Source organism: Anomaloglossus baeobatrachus, chromosome 4 (assembly GCF_048569485.1).
Source record: "Anomaloglossus baeobatrachus isolate aAnoBae1 chromosome 4, aAnoBae1.hap1, whole genome shotgun sequence".
NCBI classification, from domain to species: domain Eukaryota; kingdom Metazoa; phylum Chordata; class Amphibia; order Anura; family Aromobatidae; genus Anomaloglossus; species Anomaloglossus baeobatrachus.
Genome location: NC_134356.1, coordinates 275,789,968 through 275,815,731, shown reverse-complemented (window position 1 = coordinate 275,815,731; position 25,764 = coordinate 275,789,968).

Below are 25,764 nucleotides of genomic sequence, written 5' to 3'. Positions count from 1 at the left end.
AAATGTTTGATGTGTTTTTTATTTTTTAATGGTGTTTATCATATAAGTTATGGCACAGATTTATAGCTAGGGTTGTTCTGAATGAAGTAATAGCAAACATCCACTTTTTAGTTTACTTTAGTTTTTATGCAAAACAGCATTCTGGGGGGCGAAATATTTTTACATTATTTTTTTCATACTTTTTTTTTAAATTTGTTGCATTTATTTCCCTTTTTATTGTCTCCCAATTGGTCCATACAGTAATATCATCTTATAATTAGTCTCATCTAGTAATTCTGGGTTCCATTGAAATGTGCCCAAATCTTGGCCCCTTCCTGTAATAATATCCCACCCCAAACTTCATCTGTTAGAATGAATAGGTTAGATATCTATTTGGGGGAAGAATACCTTCAAGCCTATCATATTCCATACGAATAGAGTTAGCTCAGAATGTGGAAGTTATTGGTGGGTGTCAGCTGTATAACACTGTCAGCACCTGCCCTGTATGATGTGGGCTTAGCTGCCATTCCAGGCATGCAGCTGTGTTGTTAAGGACAAACAGCAGGAGACGTAGTTGAAGTGAATGGTGAGGGTCACAGCAGTCAAGTCTAGGTTAGAAATGTATTCATTGCAAGAATAGCTCCATGCTGATCATATTGCATAATGAATATATACTAAAATATAACTTTAACTGTACATATATAGTTATTATTTGCTATTGCATGTGAAAGAGCTAACTTTTAAATGTGCATGCCCAAATCTGATTTTGAGACCACAGCAGGTCTAAATAAAAGGTTTATCATTGCATTTTTGCTTTACGTCTTATTTGATCTTTTTGTATGTTGTTTTAGCACCTTAGACTTTTAACAAGCCACATTTCTGGTCAGTTGTAAGATTTCTCTTCTAGTACTCAGTAAACAAACAGTGTATTAGAACAGCGGTAAAAAGATTACTTGAAAAGCAGTAAAATTGTCTTAACCCCTTCAGCCCCGGGACACTTTCCGTTTTTGCGTTTTTGTTTTTTGCTCCCCTTCTTCCGAGAACCGTAACGTTTTTATTTTTCCATCAATCTTGCCATATTAGGGCTTGTTTTTTGCGGGACAAGTTGTACTTTTAAATGAAACCATAAGTTTTACCATATGGTGTACTGGAAAACAGCAAAAAAATTCCAAATGCAGAAAAATTGCAAAAAAAGTGTGATGGCACAATAGTTTTTGGGATGTTTTATTCACGGTGTTCACTATATGGTAAAACTGATGTGTGGGTATGATGCCTGAGGTCGGTGCGAGTTTGTAGACACCAAACATGTATAGGTTTACTTGTATCTAAGGGGTTAAAAAAAATTCACAAGTTTGTCTAATAAAAGTGGCGCACGTTTTGCGCCATTTTCCAAAACATGTAGCGTTCTTATTTTTTGGAATCTATGACTCAGTGACATCTTATTTTTTGCGTCTCGAGCTGACGGTACTATTTTTTGCGCAGATGCTACGTTTTGATCGCCTGTTATTGCATTTCGCATAAAACGTGCGGCGACCAAAAAACGTAATTTTGGTGTTTGGAATTTTTTTGCCACTACGCCATTTACCAATCAGATTAATTGATTTTATATTTTGATAGATCGGGCATTTCTGAACGCGGCAATACCAAATATGTGTATATTTATTTATTGTTTAACCCTTTAATTTTCAATGGGGGGAAAGGGTGGTGATTTGAACTTTTAGGATTTTTTTTTTTTTTTATTTTTTAAAACTTTTTTTTTTACTTTTTTTTTTTATTTTACTAGTCCCCCTAGGGGGCTATAGCGATCAGCAATCCGATCGCTATTATCTATCTGCTGATCACAGCTGTAAACAGCAGATACAGTCACTTTCTTTTTCCCTCTGCTCTCGGCCGAGGGAAAACGAAAGTGAAACATCATAGCTGCAGGCGTCATCACATGACCCTGTGCTACGATGGCAATCACCGATAGTCACGTGGTCACGCACATGACTTCCGGTGGGGGCGGCGGTAAGTAAAAAACATGGCCGCGCGCATTTAGATATTGCTGCCAGACTTTGGCAGCAAGATTTAAGGGGTTAATGGCCGCGGGTGGAAGCGATTCCACCCGAGGCTAGCAGGCACACATGTCAGCTGTTGAAAACAGCTGATATATGTGCCGACCGCCGCCGCCTGCCCGCTGGAGAGGGCGGGGCTTAACGGGACACGCTCCATGACGGATATATCCGTCCATGGTCGTGAAGGGGTTAAATGTGTCTCTCTAAGGCCAAAAGTCTGCTAATTGCAAAGAAAACATTAATGTTACCTCAGTCTTACAAGAATCTGTCCATTATTATGTTAGCTACCTTATTAACACTTCACTGGAATTTTTCGTCTAACAACATCATCTGTATCAGAATCCGTTTCAACATTGCTGCTGTCCTTTCCTTTGTTATAGCGGATTTCCATCAAAAGACTAAAACTGCCCATGTATTATTAATAGTGATAGGCGAATGTGCTTGGCACTGCTCATTACTCAATCAAGCATTAGCGTACTGGGATGCTCACGGAGCTCAAATAAGTATCACGGATGCTCAGATTTTCAATTGAGAAACAACGACCACAACGCACAGACTTGCTTCACTGCATGATGTGTGCAGGCACCCCAGGGAGAGGCGGTAACAGTCTCTGAATGGCTCTCCTGGTTAATAAAATAATGTTCTTGGACTTAGTGTGACCAACAAAAAAAAACCTCCCTCATGCTGGAAATTCTATTTATGGGTGGGTGAGCGAGTTTCAAAGTACTCAGATTCGCAATACTCGTAACGAGTACTCTCTAATACTCGCGTATGCATTCCAGATAGTGTGCGCAATGCAAGTCAATGGTGAACACTCGCAATGTAACGAATAACCCGTATGCCGTACTATTCGCTACTCGCACGAATAGTGTGGCATTCGGGTTACTCGTTACATTGAGAGTATTCCCCATTGACTTGCATTGCACACGCTATTCGGAATGCATACGTGAGTATTAGACAGTACTCGTTGCGTGTATTGCAAATCCAAGTATTTTGAAACTCGCTGATCATTACTACTAAGAACTAACTGAATGCCAATCCTAGGAGGTGGCAAATGAGCACTGGCTGAAGTGAGATGCTCATCTTTCTTTATTGTTGAACTGGCCCTGGCCATATACTGAGAGTCCTAAATTTTACAATTTTCCATCAGCAAAACTGTATGAGGGCTTATATTTTGAAGACAAACATTCACTTTGAGGCAGTGCTAATGGTGGGAATCAGAAGACACAATGAGAACCAGATGGGGATCAAGGAAGAGCGCAGGGGCTGAAGAGGTGAGCAGTAAGGAGCGTATAAGGAATTTTTTACTTCTTTAAACTTTTGATGGCCCTTTTTCTTGAATCCGCGTAGAAGCTAATTACAAAATATCCACATTTTGGATATACATATAACATCTTACCCATATATTACCCACTAGATATTGGCAGCTACTATGTAAACCGGACGGGCTTACTCCCCAGACCTACCCCCTAATGAAGCATGGCAAACGGCACACATCAGAAGGAGAACCAAGTTAAAATATTGGATATATTTCTTTAATAATATGCATTTTGTCTATATATCTCATTGAAACCACTGGGTTTCTTCAACTTTCACTTTATGTTATAACTAGAGATGAGCGATCCTCCACACCTCTCCATTTCATCATCCCTCTTCACACAAATCCTCTTCAGCCTGTTTCATGCTACAACCCGGCTTCTGGGACCAAGTAGGCCCCTGATGTCCCTGTGCGCCATCATGACATGACTTTTCCAAAGCAATTAGTAGGCATAGGGCAATGCACAGCAAAACGTATTGACGTACACTGCAATTAATCAGAGGGTAAATCAGTGCTGGTAGTTGTTGAATAAAGCAAGACAAAAAGGATGTGTTGGACGGTGAAAGGCAAAAAGGAGAGGTGTGGAGGGCCGGACGGCAGTCTACACAGGGGCATTGGGACAGATGAGCATTGAGGTGAGTAATCATTTTTTTACATTCTTTGTATGTATAATATGCTCTTGGGTTTCGAGAGACCCTTCAAAGCATAATATGAAACATTCAATCTCCATCAAATAGCAGATGTGAATCGAATGCGCTTGTTAAATTTATGTGATTTGCTGAATGCGAATCTCAGCATATTCTATCATCTCTTTTTGTAAGCATCGATACAGCTCTATAAAGCACTTTTCAATGCACTGTTGATTCATTTTATTTGACATGGGTTTCTTGTGAATTTGCATTGTTTACTTTAGTTACAAATTGCCGCTATATATACGTTTTTTTCAAAATAAGAACAATCCTTAAAGCACTGTATATTTTATACTTACCATAAATTTATGACAACATGAATTGCTGCTTGTTCTATTTACTTCAATTAGTAATGTATTGCTAGTTTGTGCATTTTTCTTTTGTTATTTGTCATCCAATGGTGTTATTAGTCCATCTTTATTGAGATACTGTATGTATAAATATGTTTTATGATGTAATAATGTAACCTAAGAGATGTCCAACACAGTTTTCATTTGTTTGTGGTGATATATGGTGCTCAATTAGGTCTGCAGTAAACCCATTGTCCCCATCCATTACACCCCTATATGTATTGTCACTGTTTGCAATATCCCACTTTGCTATGGGGATTTAAATAGAACATAGGCAATATATTTAGAAAATAGTGGCGGAAAACAATTTGTCTTGTGACCTGGTGCTGGTTTTATACCAAACTACATTGATCTCTTAGCACCTTCTATCCGTGTTCCTCTTTGAATTTTATATTGTCCCTTGTTCTTTTATGTAGGCAATAATTTTTGGTATACCGTATGTTATATTTTTTTTGTTGTTGGTTATGTCATTCCAGGCATAATTATTGTTTGTGATAAGTCATGAATATTAAAATTATATTAAAATAGTGTTCAAATTGATTTTGTATTATGTTATGCATTCACTATTTTTTCCTTAATTTAAACATTTTGCTTACCAAGCTTAAACTTCAACTCATATGTACAAAATCTCAGTTTTTAAACCAAAGTTAATGATGTGAGTAGAATCTAAACTTTGCCATAGTGTTTTTATGAATTGCACAGAGAAGGGAAATCATGTACTAGAACTGGCAAAGTCACTCTCTGGCCTATATCCACTGGTAGGCAGAGGTGTGATTTACCTATGATCAGGCCAGTGCCAAAGTGGAAATTTTGATGTTTCTTTGGAAATTTCAGATGAATATTTCAAAATATGTAATTTATGTTAGGATTTGCACAACAGATCAGGAAAAATGTATAAAAGTCTACTGTACAGTGTATAAGTAGATGAACAGATCCAAATCAAACAAGTCAAAAATATCAGATATTTCATTTTTTCATTAAGAAAAATGTTCCAATATCACATGTCTGTGAATGGCAAAAGCATATGAACATTTAGGATTGGCAGATAATTTGAAAGTGAAATTAGAATCTCCTGTTGTCAATCAGGAACTCACACACGACTAGTCCCCGTGCTCATTAGCATATAAGAAACGATCTTTAGAAATACTTTTTCTATAGATCTCTTTATCTATGCTAGTGTATACGGGGACTATTAGGCAGGGATTAGCAATATGCACCCAGAACTGCTCGTGGTTCTGGGTCCATACTGGACCTGACAGGATCCCTTTAAACTTTTGATGGCCCTTTTTCTTGAATATGCGTGGAAGTAAATGACAAAATGTTCACATTTTGGATATACATATAATATCTTACTCATATATTACCCACTAGATATTGGCAGCTACTATATAAACCAGACAGGCTCACTCCCTTGAACTACCCCCTGATGAATAATGGTAAAGAGCACACATCAGAAGGAGAACCAAGTTAAAAAATTGCATATATTTCTTTAACAACATGCATTTTGTTTACATATCTCTCTGAAACCACTGAGTTTCTTCAACTTGCACTTTATGTTATAACTGGAGATGAGTGATCCTCCACAACTCTCCTTTTCACCTTCCGTCTCCACACAAATCCTCTTCAGCCTGTTTCATGCTACACCCCGGCTTCTGGGACCAAGTAGGCCTCTGATGTCACAGTGTGCCTTCATGACGAGCATTTCCCAAAGCAATTAGTAGGCATAGGGCAATGCAATCAAAATGTATTCACATCTTGACATACTCTGTAATTATGTCAGAGGGTTAATCAGTGCTGGGAGTTGGTGAATAAAGCCACACAAAAAGGATGTGATGGACGGAGAAAGGCGAAAAAGAGAGGTGTGGAGGGCCGGACGGCAGTCTACAGAGGGGAAGTGGGACAGATGAGCATTGAAGTGAGTAATCATTTTTTTACATTCTTTGTTTAGTATGCTTTTGGGTTTTGAGAGACCCTTCAAAGCATATGGAACATTTAATTTGCATCAAATAACAGATGTGAATCGAATTTGCCCGTTAAATTTATGTGATTTGCTGAATGCAGTGACTACTTTATATTATATCAAAGTGTCATATCTTCTGTGTTGTTCCATAAAAGATATAATAAAATATTTTTAAAAATGTTGAGGGGTGTACTCACTTTTGTGATATACTGTATATATTCACTATTTCATGTGGTTGTAATTTCCTATCGTATAAGCAAATGTTCAAAAGATGGAGGAAATACAAATTATGTATAGGAAATAACACTTTGCTGCAATATTTTCTGGGATGTTGACTTCATGTGAACCTGGAAAGTTTTTCTCAATTCCACATATGATTTAGGTTAGAGGCAAACATGACAGCAGAGTACTCAGTTATTTACTGTTCCTGACAGTAGATTTGGGTTACAGAAAATACTTGCAATATTGGACATATGAGACCAACTACTTGTCTTTCTTTGGCAACACTTAATACATATGGATTGTATAAAAATCCTATAAAACAGCAGAGCTTGCTAATGATGTTAGAGGCTCACTTTCTTCTGGGAAATCTAAATTATGGAGACATCAGATGTTTCCAAATTTTTATTGTACAGCTATTTCTTCATCAACTACATAGATAACATCAAGCGTTCCCACACAATAACAGGAGTGGGATTAAAGAGTTTCTTATGGGTTTAACTTTTCGCTTCACCGATATACAAAGTCAAGAAGCCTTGCAATGTACTTCTTCCATTCAGCTGTTTGGGCCAGTGTGTGCATAAGATTATACTGCTGCCATGCAGTGTTAATCCTAAATTCTGGCTTCAGGACTGTTTTTTTCGTACAGAATATATAGAGTTGGGCAGATTCGTAAAAAACTGTGACCTGCAAAAAAATCTGGATCTGCTCCGAAATCCGCCCTCATATAAGTCTATGTGGAGCAGAATCCGGAAATTAAAATTGGTGGTAGAAAGGATAGAGGAATGGGAGCGCAAGCGGTGGACTTACCAAGTCTCGAGAATGGCTGTACACTGCTCCAAGGCCTCATATTCACTGTCTGGACCGCTAATTACAGTCAGACGTGCAGTTAGACACGCTCCCACCCTGAGTGGCAGCATGTCAGCTGACTTCATCCAATCACAGGCACCAGAACAGCCAGTGGGCGGGAAAGCAGTGTAACTGGAGGAGCCCATACATTCTAGCATCTACCATGAGAATAGAATGTATGGGCTCATTCCAGGCTACTGGGCATAGTGATGTTTCCTCTCGTGCACCATAACCATGCAAGGGGGGCTTCGCCCCCTCTGGACTTCCCCTATCTGATTACCTCATCCCCAGACCCACACTTCTATTATAACCAACTCCATGCCCATGTGGACTTAGAAAAAGAATGTTTATTCTGGCTGGAAACATCAGACGGCATTTTGAACACGCCCCTGTTATGTTATAGGGGGCGTGTTGAAATGGCGTCATCCTGGAAAGAGCCCATACACTCTAGCATCTATCATCAGTATTGTGGTATAAAAAAAAAATAAAACAACTGGTGCAGAGTCTCCTGGGTATTATTGTGCCCAGCACAGATAAAGCCCACAGCTACAGCCCCAGCTCTGTGCTTATCTTGGCTGTGTATCAGAAGATGAGGAACTGCATGCAGATTTTTTTTCATTATTTAAATAATTAATTTAAAAAACTGACATGCGGTTCCCCCCAATTTTGATATCCAGCCATGATAAAGCCAAAAGCTTGGGGCTGGTATTCTCAAGCTGCCGGAATTGCCGCATCCATCCTAAGTGACAAGCTCGGCACCTTACCCAGCTCTTCCCGAATACCCTGGTGAGGTGGCAATCGGAGTAATAAGGAGTTAATAACAGCCCACAGCTGTTACTAAACCCTAGATTAATGATGGCAGGTGTCTATAAGCCCCCCCCCATCATTAATCTGTAAAAAAAAATCCTTTATTTGACGTAAAATACAAAGACCCACCCTCTTTCACCCCCCAAACACCCAGGTCCGAAATAATCCACACGAGATTTAGCTCTGCTACATCTGAATATCACAGCAAGCAGCCATAGAACAAGTCTGCCCGCTATGAGTGCAGAGAATAAATAAGCTGTGGGTACAGCTAGAGATTCCCATGGTCCTTTACCTGTGATCGCAGGAAACCTGACCTCAGTTCACTGAGTTCACAGACCTGTTTCACCTGATAAAAAACCACAGTTTTTTTGCCAAGACATGCAGATTTGGTGATTACGTTTTTACACCATATTCCTGCACCCAATCTACACCTCCTGGCAAAAAAAGTGTTTTTTGACGCATTTATTTGCTGTGATTTTTGCCACAGTTTTCTGCAAGGAGAGGCACATTTAGTGCTGAAATAATCTACACCAGAATTTCAGCAAAAAGACCTGCGATTAAGTGATCACTTGGCAGACTGCGGCCGGTGGTCTATGCCCTACTAGGGAGCCCTTGAAAAACCCGGTGGTACTTTCGATCGGGGGGAAACGCGTCGGGAATTGCTGTGAGATGTCAATTTGGACGATGGGTCACTGAGCCATTCATAAGACTTCTAAAGGAAGCTAAGTATTACTACCATGACTTTGAGAAACTAAAATATCTGGCATGGTTGCTTGGACCGTGTTATTTCACCCTCATTTTCTGCTCCATTTACATAAGTGCCTTCTGTGAAGTGTGTGTATTATTTATCTTCTATGAAGTATCCTCCCCTTTCTTTTCACATGCTATGAACCATTCAGGCATGTTTTATGTCAGCCTTTAATGACTGAGAAAGGTGACAGGACTGCAGCCTTATGATCTGCTTGGGTTTAATTGAACTTTTATGGAGTGTCACTGAGAATTGTGGGCACTTGTTGATTAACCCTTTAAAGATTTATACAGGAGGGTACGGGTAATTCTATCCAGACCGAGGATTATTATGCAAAAAGCTATTTATTGATATTATGTATGAACATATGGTATACATGATACTTCATATATGAAACTTGAAGCACTGTTATATGCAGGATTAAGAGCATTTAGTACCGTACAAATAATAATTTGGTACTTCTTTTGAGGTTTATTACGTATTAACATGGTCCATTCAAAACACCATTGTAAAAGAAATTAGACTGCCTTAAGTGTTGTGTGTGTTTTGCAATTGTTTATTGAGGTCAGTGCAGTGCAGCCTCCCTGCACTCCCTCTTTCCCAGACCAGCTGCACTCGAGAACAGCGGAGGGAAAGAAGGGTGAGCCTTCGTCAGGGCCGTATTTGCCACTAGGCACCCGTGGTCCCGTGCCTAGGGCGGCACGTTGCGGGAGGCGGCACTTTCTGGCAGCAAAAAAAAAAAATTTATATAATTTTTTTTTTTTTTTTTTTACATCCCCGCCCCCCGTCCCTCCCTCCGTTACACTCGGCTGTGTTCCGGGGGGGGGGTTGGGAGGGAGGACAGGCGCACTTCTGCTGTCTATTTAAATACATGGCGGGCGCCAGGCATAGTGAGCTGACTAACCCCGGAAGTTCCATGGCCTGCACTTCCGGGGTCAGAGGCGCGCAGCTCACTGCCCCGTGCTGCAGCGTCCAATCCTGCAGATGACACACGCCGCGGAGGAGGACGCGTCTGCAGCTGGAGCCAGCCAGAAGAGGAGCCAGCCAGAGCAGGGCGGCGAGCACAGGAGCAGGTAAGGCAGAGCCTAGAATGTATGGGCACCTTACAGGTTAGTTGATGATCGTTGCAAATTGCGATGCCTCTTTTTGTCCACTGTAATCATGCAAGGGGAGGCTGGGGGGAGAGAGGCTGAGGCTGGGGGAGGCTGGGAAGAGAGAGAGGCTGGGGGGAGGCTGGTAAGAGAGGGAGGCTGGGAAGAGAGAGAGGCTGGGGGGGAGGCTGGGAAGAGAGAGAGAGGCTGAGGCTGGGAAGAGAGAGGCTGGGAAGAGAGAGGCTGAGGGGAGGCTGGGAAGAGAGAGAGGCTGAGGCTGGAAAGAGAGAGAGACTGAGACTGGGGGGAGGCTGGGAAGAGAGAGAGGCTGAGGCTTGGGGGAGGCTGAGAAGAGAGAGAGGCTGAGGCTGGGGGGAGGCTGGGAAGAGAGAGGCTGGGAAGAGAAAGAGGCTGAGGCTGGGGGGAGTCTGGGAAGAGAGAGGCTGAGGCTGGGGGGAGAGAGGCTGAGGCTGGGGGGGAGGCTGGGGGGAGGGAGAGGCTAAGGCTGGGGGGAGAGAGAGGCTGAGGCTGGGGGGAGAGAGAGGCTGAAGCTGGGGGGGAGGCTGGGAGAAGAGAGGCTGATTCTGGGGGAGGCTGGGAGGGGGAGGCTGATGCTGAGGGAGGCTGATGCTGAGGGAGGCTGATGCTGGGGGAGGCTGGGAGGGGGAGGGTGAGGCTTGGAGGAGGGAAGCTGATGCTGAGGGAGACTTGGAGGAGGGAGGCTGAGGGAGGAGGGAGGCTGAGGCTGGGGGAGGAGGGAGGCTGAGGCTGGGGGAGGAGGGAGGCTGAGGCTGGGGGAGGCTGATGCTGGGGGAGGCTGGGAGGATAGAGGCTGATGCTGGGGGAGGCTGGGAGGGTGAGTCTTGGAGGAGGGAAGCTGATGCTGAGGGAGGCTTGGAGGAGGGAGGCTGATGCTGAGGGAGGAGGGAGGCTGATGCTGGGGGAGGCTGGGAGGAGAGAGGCTGATGCTGGGGGAAGCTGGGAGGGTGAGGCTTGGAGGAGGGAAGCTGATGCTGAGGGAGGCTTGGAGGAGGGAGGCTGATGCTGAGGGAGGAGGGAGGCTGATGCTGGGGGAGGCTGGGAGGAGGGAGGCTGATGCTGGGGGACGCTGGGAGGAGGGAGGCTGATGCTGGGGGAGGCTGGGAGGAGGAAGGCTGAGGCTGGGGGAGGCTGGGAGGAGAGAGGCTGATGCTGGGGGAGGCTGGGAGGGGGAAGGTGAGGCTTGGAGGAGGGAGGCTGATGCTGAGGGAGGCTGGGAGGAGGGAGGCTGATGCTTGGGGAGGCTGGGAGGGGGAGGCTGATGAGGAGGGAGGCTGATGCTGAGGGAGGCTGATGCTGAGGGAGGCTGATGCTGAGGGAGGCTGATGAGGAGGGAGGCTGATGCTGAGGGAGGCTGATGAGGAGGGAGGCTGATGCTGGGGGAGGCTGGGAGAAGGGAGGCTGATGCTGGGGGAGGCTGGGAGAAGGGAGGCTGATGCTGGGGGAGGCTGGGAGGACGGAGGCTGATGCTGGGGGAGGCTGGGTGGAGGGAGGCTGATGCTGGGGGAGGCTGGGAGGAGGGAGGCTGATGCTGGGGGAGGCTGGGAGGAGAGAGGCTGATGCTGGGGTAAGCTGGGAGCAGAGAGGCTGATGCTGAGGGAGGCTGGGGGAGAGAGGCTGATGCTGGGGGAGGCTGGGGGGAGAGAGGCTGATGCTGGGGGAGAGGCTGCTGCTGGAGGCGGGGGGAGAGAGGCTGCTGCTGGGGGAATGGGAGAGAGGGGCCAATGCTAGAGACAGAGGACAAGGGTTGAGGGATAGAGCAATGACAATATCGATGGGGGGAGTGTAAGGACTCAGAATTAGAGGGGGGCAGCATTGGGAGCTCATTATGGAGAAGGGGCAGCATGTGTGGGCTCAGTATGGAGTGGAACAATGTAGGGGGAGTCAATATCAAGAGTGGGGTAGTGTGTGTGTGTGTGTGTGTGTGTGTGTGGGTCTCAGCATAAGCGCTAGTGTGGTGGTCTTAGTATGATGAGTGGGGCAGCATGGAGGTGTCATTATGGAAAAGAGAAAGGCAGCATTAGGAGCTCATGGAGAGGGGCAGCATGCACGGGACACTGTGAGGAGGGGGCAGCATGCACGGGACACTGTGAGGAGGGGGCAGCATGCACAGGACATTGTGAGGAGGGGGCAGCATGCATGGGACACTGTGAGGAGGGGGCAGCATGCATGGGACACTGTGAGGAGGGGGCAGCATGCATGGGACACTGTCAGGAGGGGGCAGCATGCATGGGACACTGTCAGGAGGGGGCAGCATGCATGGGACACTGTCAGGAGGGGGCAGCATGCATGTGACACTGAGGAGGGGGCAGCATGCATGAGACACTGTGAGGAGGGGGCAGCATGCATGAGACACTGTGAGGAGGGGGCAGCATGCATGGGACACTGTAAGGAGAGGGCAGCATGCATGGGACACTGTGAGGAGGGGGCAGCATGCATGGGACACTGTGAGGAGGGGGCAGCATGCATGGGACACTGTGAGGAGGGGGCAGCATGCATGGGACACTGTGAGGAGGGGGCAGCATGCATGGGACACTGTGAGGAGGGGGCAGCATGCATGGGACACTGTGAGGAGGGGGCAGCATGCATGGGACACTGTGAGGAGGGGGCAGCATGCATGGGACACTGAGGAGGAGGCAGCATGCATGGGACACTGAGGAGGGGGCAGCATGCATGGGACACTGTGAGGAGGGGGCAGCATGCATGGGACACTGTGAGGAGGGGCAGCATGCATGGGACACTGTGAGGAGGGGGCAGCATGCATGGGACACTGTGAGGAGGGGGCAGCATGCATGGGACACTGTGAGGAGGGGGCAGCATGCATGGGACACTGTGAGGAGGGGGCAGCATGCATGGGACACTGTGAGGAGGGGGCAGCATGCATGGGACACTGTGAGGAGGGGGCAGCATGCATGGGACACTGTGAGGAGGGGGCAGCATGCATGGGACACTGTGAGGAGGGGGCAGCATGCATGGGACACTGTGAGGAGGGGGCAGCATGCATGGGACACTGTGAGGAGGGGGCAGCATGCATGGGACACTGTGAGGAGGGGGCAGCATGCATGGGACACTGTGAGGAGGGGGCAGCATGCATGGGACACTGTGAGGAGGGGGCAGCATGCATGGGACACTGTGAGGAGGGGGCAGCATGCATGGGACATTGTGAGGAGGGGGCAGCATGCATGGGACATTGTTAGGAGGGAGCAGCATGCATGGGACATTGTGAGGAGGGGCAGCATGCATGGGACATTGTGAGGAGGGGGCAGCATGCATGGGACATTGTGAGGAGGGGGCAGCATGCATGGGACACTGTGAGGAGGGAGCAGCATGCATGGGACATTGTGAGGAGGGAGCAGCATGCATGGGACATTGTGAGGAGGGGGGAGCATGCATGGGACACTGTGAGGAGGGAGCAGCATGCATGGGACATTGTGAGGAGGGAGCAGCATGCATGGGACATTGTGAGGAGGGAGCAGCATGCATGGGACATTGTGAGGAGGGAGCAGCATGCATGGGACATTGTGAGGAGGGGGCAGCATGCATGGGACACTGTGAGGAGGGGGCAGCATGCATGGGACATTGTGAGGAGGGGGCAGCATGCATGGGACACTGTGAGGAGGGGGCAGCATGCATGGGACACTGTGAGGAGGGGGCAGCATGCATGGGACACTGTGAGGAGGGGGCAGCATGCATGGGACATTGTGAGGAGGGGGCAGCATGATGTGAGGACAATGTGCAGATCATATTTCATAATTGAGGAAGGTGTGGTGGGTATAATTTATAAGGGAGGGCAGTGTGTAGTTTATTAGGGGCAGTGTGACAGTCACAGTATATAAGTGGGGACGGTGTGGTGGAAATATTTTATACCCATGCTATGTTTTGATGTGCCCGTGGTGATCCCCATTGGGGGGGGGGGTTAGTGCCCTTCGTTTCTCATTGATACTTTTTAGGCTATGTGCGCACGTTGCGCAAATACATGCAGTTACGCTGCGCTTTGTAGCGCAGCGTAACTGCATGCGTCCTGCGTCCCCTGCACAGTCTATGGAGATTGTGCAGGGGCCGTGCGCACGTGGCGCTTTAGAGCGCAGCGCTTCGGCTACTGACGAAGCGCTGCGTAAAAAGAAGTGACATGTCACTTCTTTCCTGCACTTTGCCGGCAGCTCCTGCTCTGTCTATGGCAGGAGCTGCAGGCAGAGCGCATGGAATCGGCGCTCACTATGGACATTTTCTGCAGCGATTAGAAGCGCACATGTGCTCTTCAGATCGCTGCAGAAATTTCTGCAGTGAACTGTACGCAACGTGTGCACATAGCCTTAAAGTGTTTTACAGAGTAGATCTGCCTTAAACAGATGTCGTGTGCGAAAACTCAGTTTTACGTTGTGAATAAGGGGCGCGACCACTTAAAGTGCCTAGGGCAGCACGAAGGCAAAATACAGCCCTGGCCTTCGTTGAGCGGGGGGTGCCATTAGCGTCCAGTTATAGGGTGCCAACCTCCGCGGCTAGCTAGGGCCAGAATAGGTAACCATCTGGCCACACCCTTGTTGCACTGCAAATGAGTTATATACGTTTATACCTTCACCACTACATATTGATGATGGGCAGCATTACTAATTGTTAGTATTATTTGGACGTATGATCACCTTGCTTGGCCATATAGGTGACTTCTCCTTCCCCATTTGATATTTTGCATTTACTTGTGGGAATTTTACAGGAGGACCCTTGTCAGCGGCCAAGTCAAAAAACTGTTAGGGATCTACCGTCCCATATACATATGTGTTTTCTTGTGTGGGGATTATCTGTTTTAAAATTAAATTAATAAAATTGCAATTTTAGGGTTTTTTTCTTTATGGTTTTGATGACCAGAATTTCAGCACCAAATTTGCACCTCCTGGCAGAAAAAAAAAACATTTTTTTTGCATTTTTGGGCCAATGCATGCAAATTTGGGGATTACATTTTTACACCATATCCCTTCACCCAATCTACACCTCCTGGCAAAAAAAACAAAACACTTTAACGCTTTGTTTGCCACAGTGTTTTGACGCAGCTTTTTGCAGCAATTTTCTGCCAGGTGGTGAACATTTGGTGTTGAAATTGTCTGCACCAGATTTCAGCACCAAATTTGCACTCCTAGCAGAAATAAACCAAAACTTTTTTTGCATTTTTGGTCCAAGGGATGCAAATTTGGTGATGAAATATGGCGCAGACAATTTCAGCACCAAATGTGCACCTTCTGGCAGAAAACCGTGGCAAAAATCCGCAATAATTTAAAAAAAAAAAAATGACGTGCGGTCCTCCCCAATTTTCATACACAGCCATGATAAAGCCAGCTAGGGGCTGGTATTCTCAAGCTGGCAAGACCCAACCTAAAAATATCAGTCTCCAGCCGTCCAGAATTGTCACATTCATTAGATATGACGGCGCTTTACCCACCTCTTCCCGAATGCCCTGGTGCGGTGGCAATCAGGGTAATATGAGGTTAATAACAGCACACAGCTGCTACTAAACCCTAGATTAATGATGACATGGATCTATGAGACACCCCCCATCATTAATATGTAAATGAAAGTAAATAAAGACAAGCACTGAAAAAATCCTTTATTTGGAATAAAATACAAAAAAACACTCTTTTACCACTTTATTAACCTCAACACCCTGCAGGTCTGACGTAATCCACACAAGGTCCCATGGCAAATCCAGCTCTGCTACATCTGAATCTCACAGCGAGTGCCATAGAACATGACTGCTGGTTGTGAGCTCCAGAGAATGAATGAGTCATGATGAGCGATGACTGCAGGCAAACTCCGTCAAGCAAGCTGGGGGCACGTTTGACTGCAACCAATCACAGTGGCCAGGCCAGCCGGTGGGTGGGGAAAGCCGTGCAAATGAAAGGAGCAGCCCAGGGAGGCCACAGGAGTAGTGTACAGCAGCGCGGGAGCCAGAGCCTCAGTAAGTATGAAGTGCTCGCTTCATTCTTATTTTTCCTTTATTTTTTGCCGGATCCGTATCAAACACCCGGATCCACATCAAACACCCAACACTTTGGCAACTTTGAAACTGCCCGGATCTGGACTTTTACAGTCTGGATCGCCCATATTATTAATAGCCAGTAAACTGACTTATTATTCGTCATTGAGCACATTGAACATTACTATTAGTGTTCATTAACATGAATGTGTTTTTTCTCTGTGGGCTATCCATATGCAAAACTGATGGTATAGTTTAAAGGGGTAAGGACTGTCAGAGAAAAGCTAGCACATTTTAAAGGCCTTCAATGGACAGGCTTTCCACAAGCCATTTCATCTTATAGGTTACAGTGGAACCATGGGATCCTGAATTATGCAGGGCCCTCTAGATGACGTCCTTGGAGAGGCTTCTCGGTGGTGGAGTGGTATGGCAGATGAAGGTTGGAAAGCCAGGTCAGTACCAAGAATTCAGGACCTGGGCCAAAATCATAAGGCAGTAGAAAAGTTGAAAAACAAGCCAAAATCAAGAATAGGTATAAAAAAGCTAAGAGCTGCCTGAGTAGAAGGTATGTTAAACTGGAGGAGTGTAAATTATAACAGACATCTCCCTACAGTATTTTGATAGTTTAGATAGAGTCAGGGACGGAACTATCGTTGTCACAGAGATCACAACCACGACCAAGCCTGGGCGGCAATGGGCCCACGGGTCCCAGCCATTGCTTCAGGTGGATGTGCGTCTGAGGCTGCACATTTAGTTGAAATTCATTGCAATACAGAGACCCGTTGGGTCCCTGTACTGCGATGCATGCTGCGGGCCAAACAGAAGCCATCAGTTTTTATTTGTGTCCCAGTGACGGAGGTCAGTACATGTTAATGACGTTATGTGTTGCAATAGTACAAACACCAATGAAAGCTGCTGGCCACTGTGCGCTGGCTACACAGGAGGACGGTGCGTGACGTGGGAGCCAAAGAGCGTGAGTACAATGTTGTTGTTTTTTGCATTAGACAGAATGGAGACATATTTACTAGGATGGGGACATATATACCAGAAGCGGGACAGTGGATACCAGGAACGAGACAGTACATACCAGGAGGGGGACTGTATATACCAGGAGAGGCCCAGCAGGGGAACAGTACACATCAGGAGGGCCCCAGGAGGGGGGCAGTAGATACCAGGAAGGGGACAGTATATACCAGGAGGACCCAGGATGGGGACAGTACATACTAAGAGGGGACAGTATATACCAGGAGGGGCCCATAAAGTGGACTTATACAGTTAGGTCCAGAAATATTTGGACAGTGACACAAGTTTTGTTATTTTAGCTGTTTACAAAAACATGTTCAGAAATACAATTATATATATAATATGGGCTGAAAGTGCACACTCCCAGCTGCAATATGAGAGTTTTCACATCCAAATCGGAGAAAGGGTTTAGGAATCATAGCTCTGTAATGCATAGCCTCCTCTTTTTCAAGGGACCAAAAGTAATTGGACAAGGGACTCTAAGGGCTGCAATTTACTCTGAAGGCGTCTCCCTCGTTAACCTGTAATCAATGAAGTAGTTAAAAGGTCTGGGGTTGATTACAGGTGTGTGGTTTTGCATTTGGAAGCTGTTGCTGTGACCAGACAACATGCGGTCGAAGGAACTCTCAATTGAGGTGAAGCAGAACATCCTGAGGCTGAAAAAAAAGAAAAAATCCATCAGAGAGATAGCAGACATGCTTGGAGTAGAAAAATCAACAGTCGGGTACATTCTGAGAAAAAAGGAATTGACTGGTGAGCTTGGGAACTCAAAAAGGCCTGGGCGTCCACGGATGACAACAGTGGTGGATGATCGCCGCATACTTTCTTTGGTGAAGAAGAACCCGTTCACAACATCAACTGAAGTCCAGAACACTCTCAGTGAAGTAGGTGTATCTGTCTCTAAGTCAACAGTAAAGAGAAGACTCCATGAAAGTAAATACAAAGGGTTCACATCTAGATGCAAACCATTCATCAATTCCAAAAATAGACAGGCCAGAGTTAAATTTGCTGAAAAACACCTCATGAAGCCAGCTCAGTTCTGGAAAAGTATTCTATGGACAGATGAGACAAAGATCAACCTGTACCAGAATGATGGGAAGAAACATGTAAAACATGGTGGAGGCAACGTGATGGCATGGGCATGCATGGCTTTCAATGGCACTGGGTCACTTGTGTTTATTGATGACATAACAGCAGACAAGATTAGCCGGATGAATACTGAAGTGTACCGGGATATACTTTCAGCCCATCCGTTTCGCTTAGGCGCTTTTTCAAGATGGTACCTTCTTGAAAAAGCGCCTAAGCGAAACGGACGTTGAAGATCCCTCTCCACCTCCCCGCCCTGCCACTTCCCAGGTAACCCTCCGGTCCTTTGTACTTCCATGTCAGTGATGCCTTAGGCACCTTTTACATCTTCCTTTCTGACACGGTCTCTTACTTATTGTCTTACTATTTCCCTGCCTGTCCTTGCTCTTACTCCCCTGGATGGTCCGATTTGCAGTCGCGCCGCTGCCCACCATAGCAGCACTATTTACTTTTTTCGTCTACCCTTTGGCATTCCCTGTTCATACAGGCTTATGCACCTGGGCTGTACTTATTGTTTACTCCCTTTTTGCTGCTGTGGTCGACACCGGTGCTTCTGCTCGCCATACCACCCTTCTACCTCTCTTGAGTTTCCTCTCCTGTAATAGCCTTACCTCTGTGACCTACGGCTATTCCCCCTATAACACCGGAGGGTTATTTTGTGACTTTCTGGGTAGGCTGCTTAGCCAGTGATTCCTGACCTTGCCCTCCTGACCCACGACTAGATATATTGCACTAAGTGCTATTGTTTTTTATACTCCATGTGGTTTGGTCATATTGTAGCTTTACCTCTGTGACCCACGACTACATACATTTTAAATAGTGCTGATTATATATACTTCATGTGGTTTGGTCAGGATACTGGGCTTTTTCACAGCCTTACCTCTGTGACCCACGGCTATTTATACATCCTATAGCCATAGGGTCCGTTTTGTGATCAGTGGTGAACTGCAAATACATTTACCTTTGGCCCCTTTCCTTGTTACCTATGACCACCTTGCAGCCATTTAGCTCCATATTATAATACTCCCTTAGGGGGCCTTTTATACTATGTTGGTAATTTCACCTCTTTGATCCACGACTAGTCCATTGATTCTTTCTTGCGGCAGGGCTCAGAGGGTTGGTGGTGTGGTTTTATTACAATTGTGTTCCTCTTAGTATCAAAAAATTTTGTCCTCCATCCACACCCTTGTGGCCTCGTCTTTTATTACTTTTCTTGCAAAAAACCTTGTGATTGTTTTTCTACTCAAGAAAAAATATTTATGATGTTTAATATTTTTCAATAAACAAATATTTTTGCATAATCCTAGTGCCTTTTTTCCTTCTTTGTTCTATTTGTTTAATATGTTTCGGTCTGAAGTTGGCACCCCCCCTGTGGGAACCCTTGGAGTGTTTCCCCCAGAGTATTGATTATTTAGCCATGTATTTTTTGTTTACAGCACATAAGAGGTTGCCCGGGTGTAGTTCCACCACCAGATTTGCACCATTATCGTGCATGGCCTTCCCTTTATTCAGGTTCGGTGGAGACAGCCATTGATCAAACTTAGCCTGGATAGTGGTCCACAACGTTGCAGCTGTGTGACTGCTTTCTCCAATGCATATTAATTTAAGCACTGCCTGATTGCATTGAATTACACACAGGATGTTGGTTGGAATTTTAATTGTAAAAATCAAGAGATGCCTGAGTGACAGGCATAGGCTTCTTGCTCCCAGAACCCAGGAACAACAGACAAAAGACAATTTGGAGACCCTACTTGGAGTCTCCACATTGCCAAAAATTAAGGTAAGGCAACAGGAAAAGTGACAATTGGCACAGACTACAAGTAGTCCAACAAAGCAACATGGATGCTTGGGACCGGCCCTGTAATAAGGCTTGAACCAACATTTCTACCTTCACCAGAGACAGCAAGATGACAGACAGGCATAGCCTCTTGCTCCCAGAACCCTAGCATTACACCATAGCCTAGTTTGTGAAGTCTGAGACTGGGGTGGCTAAGTCATTGGACATTCACGACTTACTCATCTTTATGAAAGTTAGGTGGTCTACTCTTTCAGGGCACAGCCAGATACGCTTACCAGTCAATACACCACCAGCAGTGCTGAAGACATGTTCTGAGAGAACGCTGGCTGTTGGGCAGGCCAAAAGGTATACCTTATGGCATCGATATTGAGCTCTAGATACTCCTGCACCATCCTCTACAGTCATTCACTATGTGTCAGACATCTACTCTGTTGATTCATGCGATGCTCGAAAAAATGTGTGCCAAACCTCACAGAAATTGCTTCTGCCTCTTGAACAGCAGCTGCTGCTAATTTTTCTGTGTTGACAATACAACGCTCCCGTGGTTGGAATTCTAGAATGCACGCTGTGTGCCTCACTGCTGTCTTGTGGAAAACTACTGTTAAGATGGTCTATAAGCTTGTTTCGATACCTCAGCATTCACGCTTCTCTTTCCAGGGGTAAGCATCTTGCTAAATTTACTCTTGTACTGTGGACCTAACAGAGTGGCAAACTAGTAGTCAGCACTATTTCTAATACCAACAATACAGAGATCATGTGTCGGACGCTTCCATGATGTGGCATGGCATTTTCATTGTAAGAATCAAGAGATTCTTTGAGTGACAGGCATAGGCCTCTTGCTCCCAGAACACTGGCAGTACAGACAAAAGACAATTTGAAGACCTAGCTTAGAGTCTTGAGATTAAAAACCTTTAAGGCAGACAGCAGGACAGTGACATCAATGCCACCCCTTCCACTCGCCCCATTTCTCCATAATGTGTTTGCACACCAGGGAAGTATGATCCATGCAACACATAGGATGTGGGCTGCCATTTCAGTTTTAAAAATAAAGAGATGCATGAGTGACAGGCATAACCCTCTTGCTCCCAGAACCCTGGCAATACAGACAAAAGACAATTTCGAGACCCATCTTGGAGTCTTGAGATTAAAAACATTGCAGACAGACAGCAGGACAGTGGCGTCAATTCACCTCCCATTTCCCCTAGTGTGTTTGCACAGCAGGGAAGTGTGGTCCACGCAACACACAGGATGTGGGCTGGCATTTTAATTTTAAAACTCAAGAGATACATGAGTGACAGGCTTAGGACTCTTGCTGCCAGAACCCTCGCAATACAGACAAAAGACAATTCGGAGGCCCATCTTGAAGTCTTGTGATTAAAAAACCTCTAGGCAGACAGCAGAACAGTGACATCAATTGCCCCCCCCCCCAATTTCCCCATAGTTTGTTTGCATAGCAAGGATTTATGGTCTATGCAACACACAGGGTGTGGCCTTGGTGTCTCACATGGGTGAAAAACATCAGGCATGGTCATTTCTGTAACAGCTGACAGTCTCTCACTCAACCCGACTGTAGCTGGTAAACAAGTGGAGGTTATGCAGTCGGAGACCTGTGTGAGAATAGCTCACACAGGAGGAGGAATAAGCAGCAGACACGATTGATTTGGCAGCCTGTAGTTGGGTAGGCCTCATTTTAGCGCAGTAAGATTCCCACAGTAATGCATGTTGCTCGCACATGTGCTGGTTCATGCATGTAGCACTCAAAATATTTTCATTTTTGCCTATTTTGAAAGCTGAAACCCTCCCAAATTTGGTTTAGGTTATGAAAATAAAGTTGCTGCAAAGCTGAAATATCGATCATTTAATGAACACAAAAAAGTCAGATTTTGTCAAGACAAAAGTTTTGTCGCCTTGTCATATAATGCACCTAATCCTAGTTTACATCCTCACTTGTGCTCACTAAATGATCAGTTAATTAGTGGGTGTGTATAAAAAGAAACCCAGCACCTCAGACCTTCAGTTGAACTGCAACTTGACCTCTGACAACATGCCAAAAATTAACCCTGCGACCAAAGCCTTGATTATCAAGAGGCTGAAGAGGTGGCTGGCACCTTTAATGTGTCTCAGCGTCAAGTACAAAGAATTAGAAAAAGATTTGAAGAGACTGGAGATGGTTTTGACAAGCCCAGGTCCAGCAAACCTCGCAAGATAACTCCTCAGGAGGAACGTTTGTTGGTTAGAAAATCAAAGCCAGCCCTCTTCCACTGCAGCAGAGCTCCAAAAGGCCTGGTCCACTCAAGTCCCTGTGTCAACTAGAACAGTTTGTAGGATTCTTTCTCGAAATGTCCTCTCTGGTCGAATCAGTGCCCAGAAGCCAGCACTAAACAAAAGGCAAGTAAAAAAACATGTGGCATTTGCCAAGTCCCACAGCCTGCTGGACGCTGGAAAAATGCAGAAGGTAAATTTCTGATGAATCTTCAGTTGAATTACACCACAGCCGCCACAAGTACTGCAGGAGACCTACTGGAGCCCGTATGGACCCAGAAAACAGTTAAGTTTGGTGGTGGAAAGATCATGGTCTGGGGTTACATTCAGTATGGGGGTGTGCAAAACATTTGCACGGTGGAAGGCAATATTAATAGCCTAAAATATCAAGAAGTATTAGCTACCTCTTATATTCCCAATCATAAAAAAAGGGCAAATTCTGCAGCAGGATGGTGCTCCTTCTCATACATCCATATCTTCAACAAAGTTCCTCCTGGCAAAGAAGATTAAGGTGCTCAAGGACTGGCCAGCCCAGTCACCAGACATGAACATCATTGAGCATGTTTGGGGTAATATGAAAGAGGAAGCTTGGAAGACAAAACCAAAGAATCTAGATGAACTCTGGGAGGCATGTAATACTGCATTCTTTGCTATTCCTGATCACTTCATCAATAAATTGTATGAATCATTGTTGAACCGCATGGATGCAGTCCTTCAAGCTCATGGAAGTCACATAAATATTAAATATAGCTCTAATAGCACCACAACTTCATTCACCAATGTTATGCAACATATATTTGTATTAGAAGTTAATTATTTGTTTGAATTTCACATTACTTTCTGTGAGCGACAAAACATTTGTCTTACCAAAATCTGACCTTTCTGTGTTCATTAAATGATCAATATTTCAGCTTTGCAGCAACTATATTTTCATAACCTAAACCAAATTTGGGAGGGTTTCAGCTTTCAAAAGAGTAATTTATGAAACCAATGGATGAATTTAAAGTCAGCTAATAAGCTTTTATTTACATAACATGGATAAGCTACAGAACTTTTGTCAGGGACTGTACAACTTCATCACCAGACTCTATGTTGTTCCACTCCTCCGCGACCTGACAACACATAGCAGTACACATGTGCCTCAGGTATCTGAGTCTCATCATCATCACCTCCAGGGTTTAATGTCAGCTGACAAGAGACAGGATCTTGCTCGGACTCTTCTTCGTCCAGGCCAAAATCCAACCCACAAAGATTTTGGGCATCAGTGCAGATGCTTTCCTCCTTTTGAGTCTGGGAACCTTTGGAGCAGAACTCTAATGCCCATGGCATAGAATGTGTGAACTGTTCTGCAGACTTTCCCATGTGTGATTTTCCACTGTCAGTTTGCCAGTTGGAGATTTGTGATGCAGGGGGAAACAAGTGCAATTGTGGTGGCATCTCTGAAGAATGAACTGTTTGTGATGTGGAGGTGCAGGAAGAGGAGGAAAGGCCACTTGATGCAGCGCTTGCCATCCACTCTAGCCCATGCTGTTTATCAGCCTCATTTGGAAGTTGAAACGATGTGCGGCTGCCAAAGAAATCTTGTGGAGTAAGCTGTCCATTAGCGGACATTGTTCTCATTTCTCTTGGGGAAGGATGATCCAGTATTTGCTCACTAGAGCTATGACTAACAAAACTTCCCACACGTACACCTACAACATCCCTTTATTTACTCTTCCACAACTCATGGTTGATGTACTCCTCCCCTTTCAAACAAATGTTTCACAACCCTACCGCCACACCTGTCAGACATCTGACACAAAAGATAAATAATTTATTTCCTGCCTAAGTTCGCAATATTGGGATGGCACTAAAAAGTAGAAATGTGGTTCACTGCGTAATTTTGAGCAGACACTGAAAAGTGCTAAGATCTTTTTAGCTAGTTCACTAGCAAATTTACAGCAGGCAGTACTAACTAACAACACCTAGAAATGTGGTTGACTGTAGAATTTTGAGCAGGCAATGTAAACTACCAAAATCTTTTTAACCTAATTCACTAGCAACTTTACAGCAGACAGTACTATTTAACAATATCTAGAAATGTGGTTGACTCTACCGGAACGAGGTGGAATGGCATATCTGGAATGTATATGGTTGCTGAAAATAATGGGGGATATTGTATGTCAGGGGTAGCATATTGAATTGGAATAGCTAATTTAGGACCTACATTGCTGTCGAGTATGAACTGCAGGTGCACTGTTTACTGTATCACCTAGGTGCTGTTTCTGTGACTGATTGTTTTTGTACCATTTTCTCTGTATTGTTTTTGCGTAGAAAAATAATATATTATTTGTGTTATGTAACTATGTTGGTTAATAATTCATAAAAAATGAATCTGATTTAAAAAAAAGAAATGTGGTTGACTGCATAATTTTGAGCAGGCAAAGAAAATTCCTAAGACCTTTTTACCTAGTTCACTAGCAAATTTACAGCAGGCAGTACTAACTAACAATACCTAGATATGTGATTGACTGCGTAATTTTGAGCAGGCAATGAACACTGACAAGAACATTTTACCTAGTTCACTAGCAAATTGACAGCAGGCAGTACTAACTAACTATACCTAGAAATGTGATTGACTGACTAATCGGGAGCAGGCAGTAATGAGTAGCAATAGCTATTTAGATCCTTCACTGGCAACTATTTAGCAGGCACTGACAAGTACCTATCCCTATTTCTATCATTAAATTCAGATTTATGGCATACAGCTTTGCCTATATTGCATGTCCCTATTCTGCATGCTCCTATCTATCTCAACTACCTATCATTAAACCCCTAGCTAAGCTAACTATCTAGCAGCCCCTGCAGCAGCATCTTCATATGCAGACAGACATTTCACTTAGGCAGCCAATGACACAAGAACTGTGTCTGAACCTTGTGAATGTATGCTGCGCATGATTGGCTGCAGGACCATCTGCAAATAAAGTTAAGGAAAAATGGTGCTGCGCACGTCTGGTTTCTGCCGAGTCCCCACCCCCTCCACTCATTAAACACAACTCCCCATTCATCATACAGTACCACAATCCAATCCAAATGCATAAAATGTTATTAGAAGAGAATTTTTTTAAAACACGATCAGTGATCAAATAAAACCGAACAATGCCGACTTTTGGGTAAAGTGCTTGGATTAATGAACCCAAACTGAACATTTGAAATTGGCGAACCTTTATCAAACCGTTATTAAACAGGTTCGCTAATTTCTACTCGTGTGGATTACGTTGGACCTGGGTGTCTGGGGGATTAATAAAGGGTGAAATAGGTTTTTTGTTTTTTTTTATTTCAAACTAGCTGTAGTACCCGGGCGTTGCCCGGGGTAGTAAATGTCTCTATTCTAGTTTCTGTCTGTCTCTGTCTGTCTGTCTCTGTGTGTTTGTCTCTGTCTGTATCAGTTTCTCTGTCTGTCTCTGTATCAGTCTCTCTGTCTGTCTCTCTATCTCTGTGTCTCTATCTCTGTGTCTCTCTCTTTCTTTGTGTCTGTCTGTCTCTCT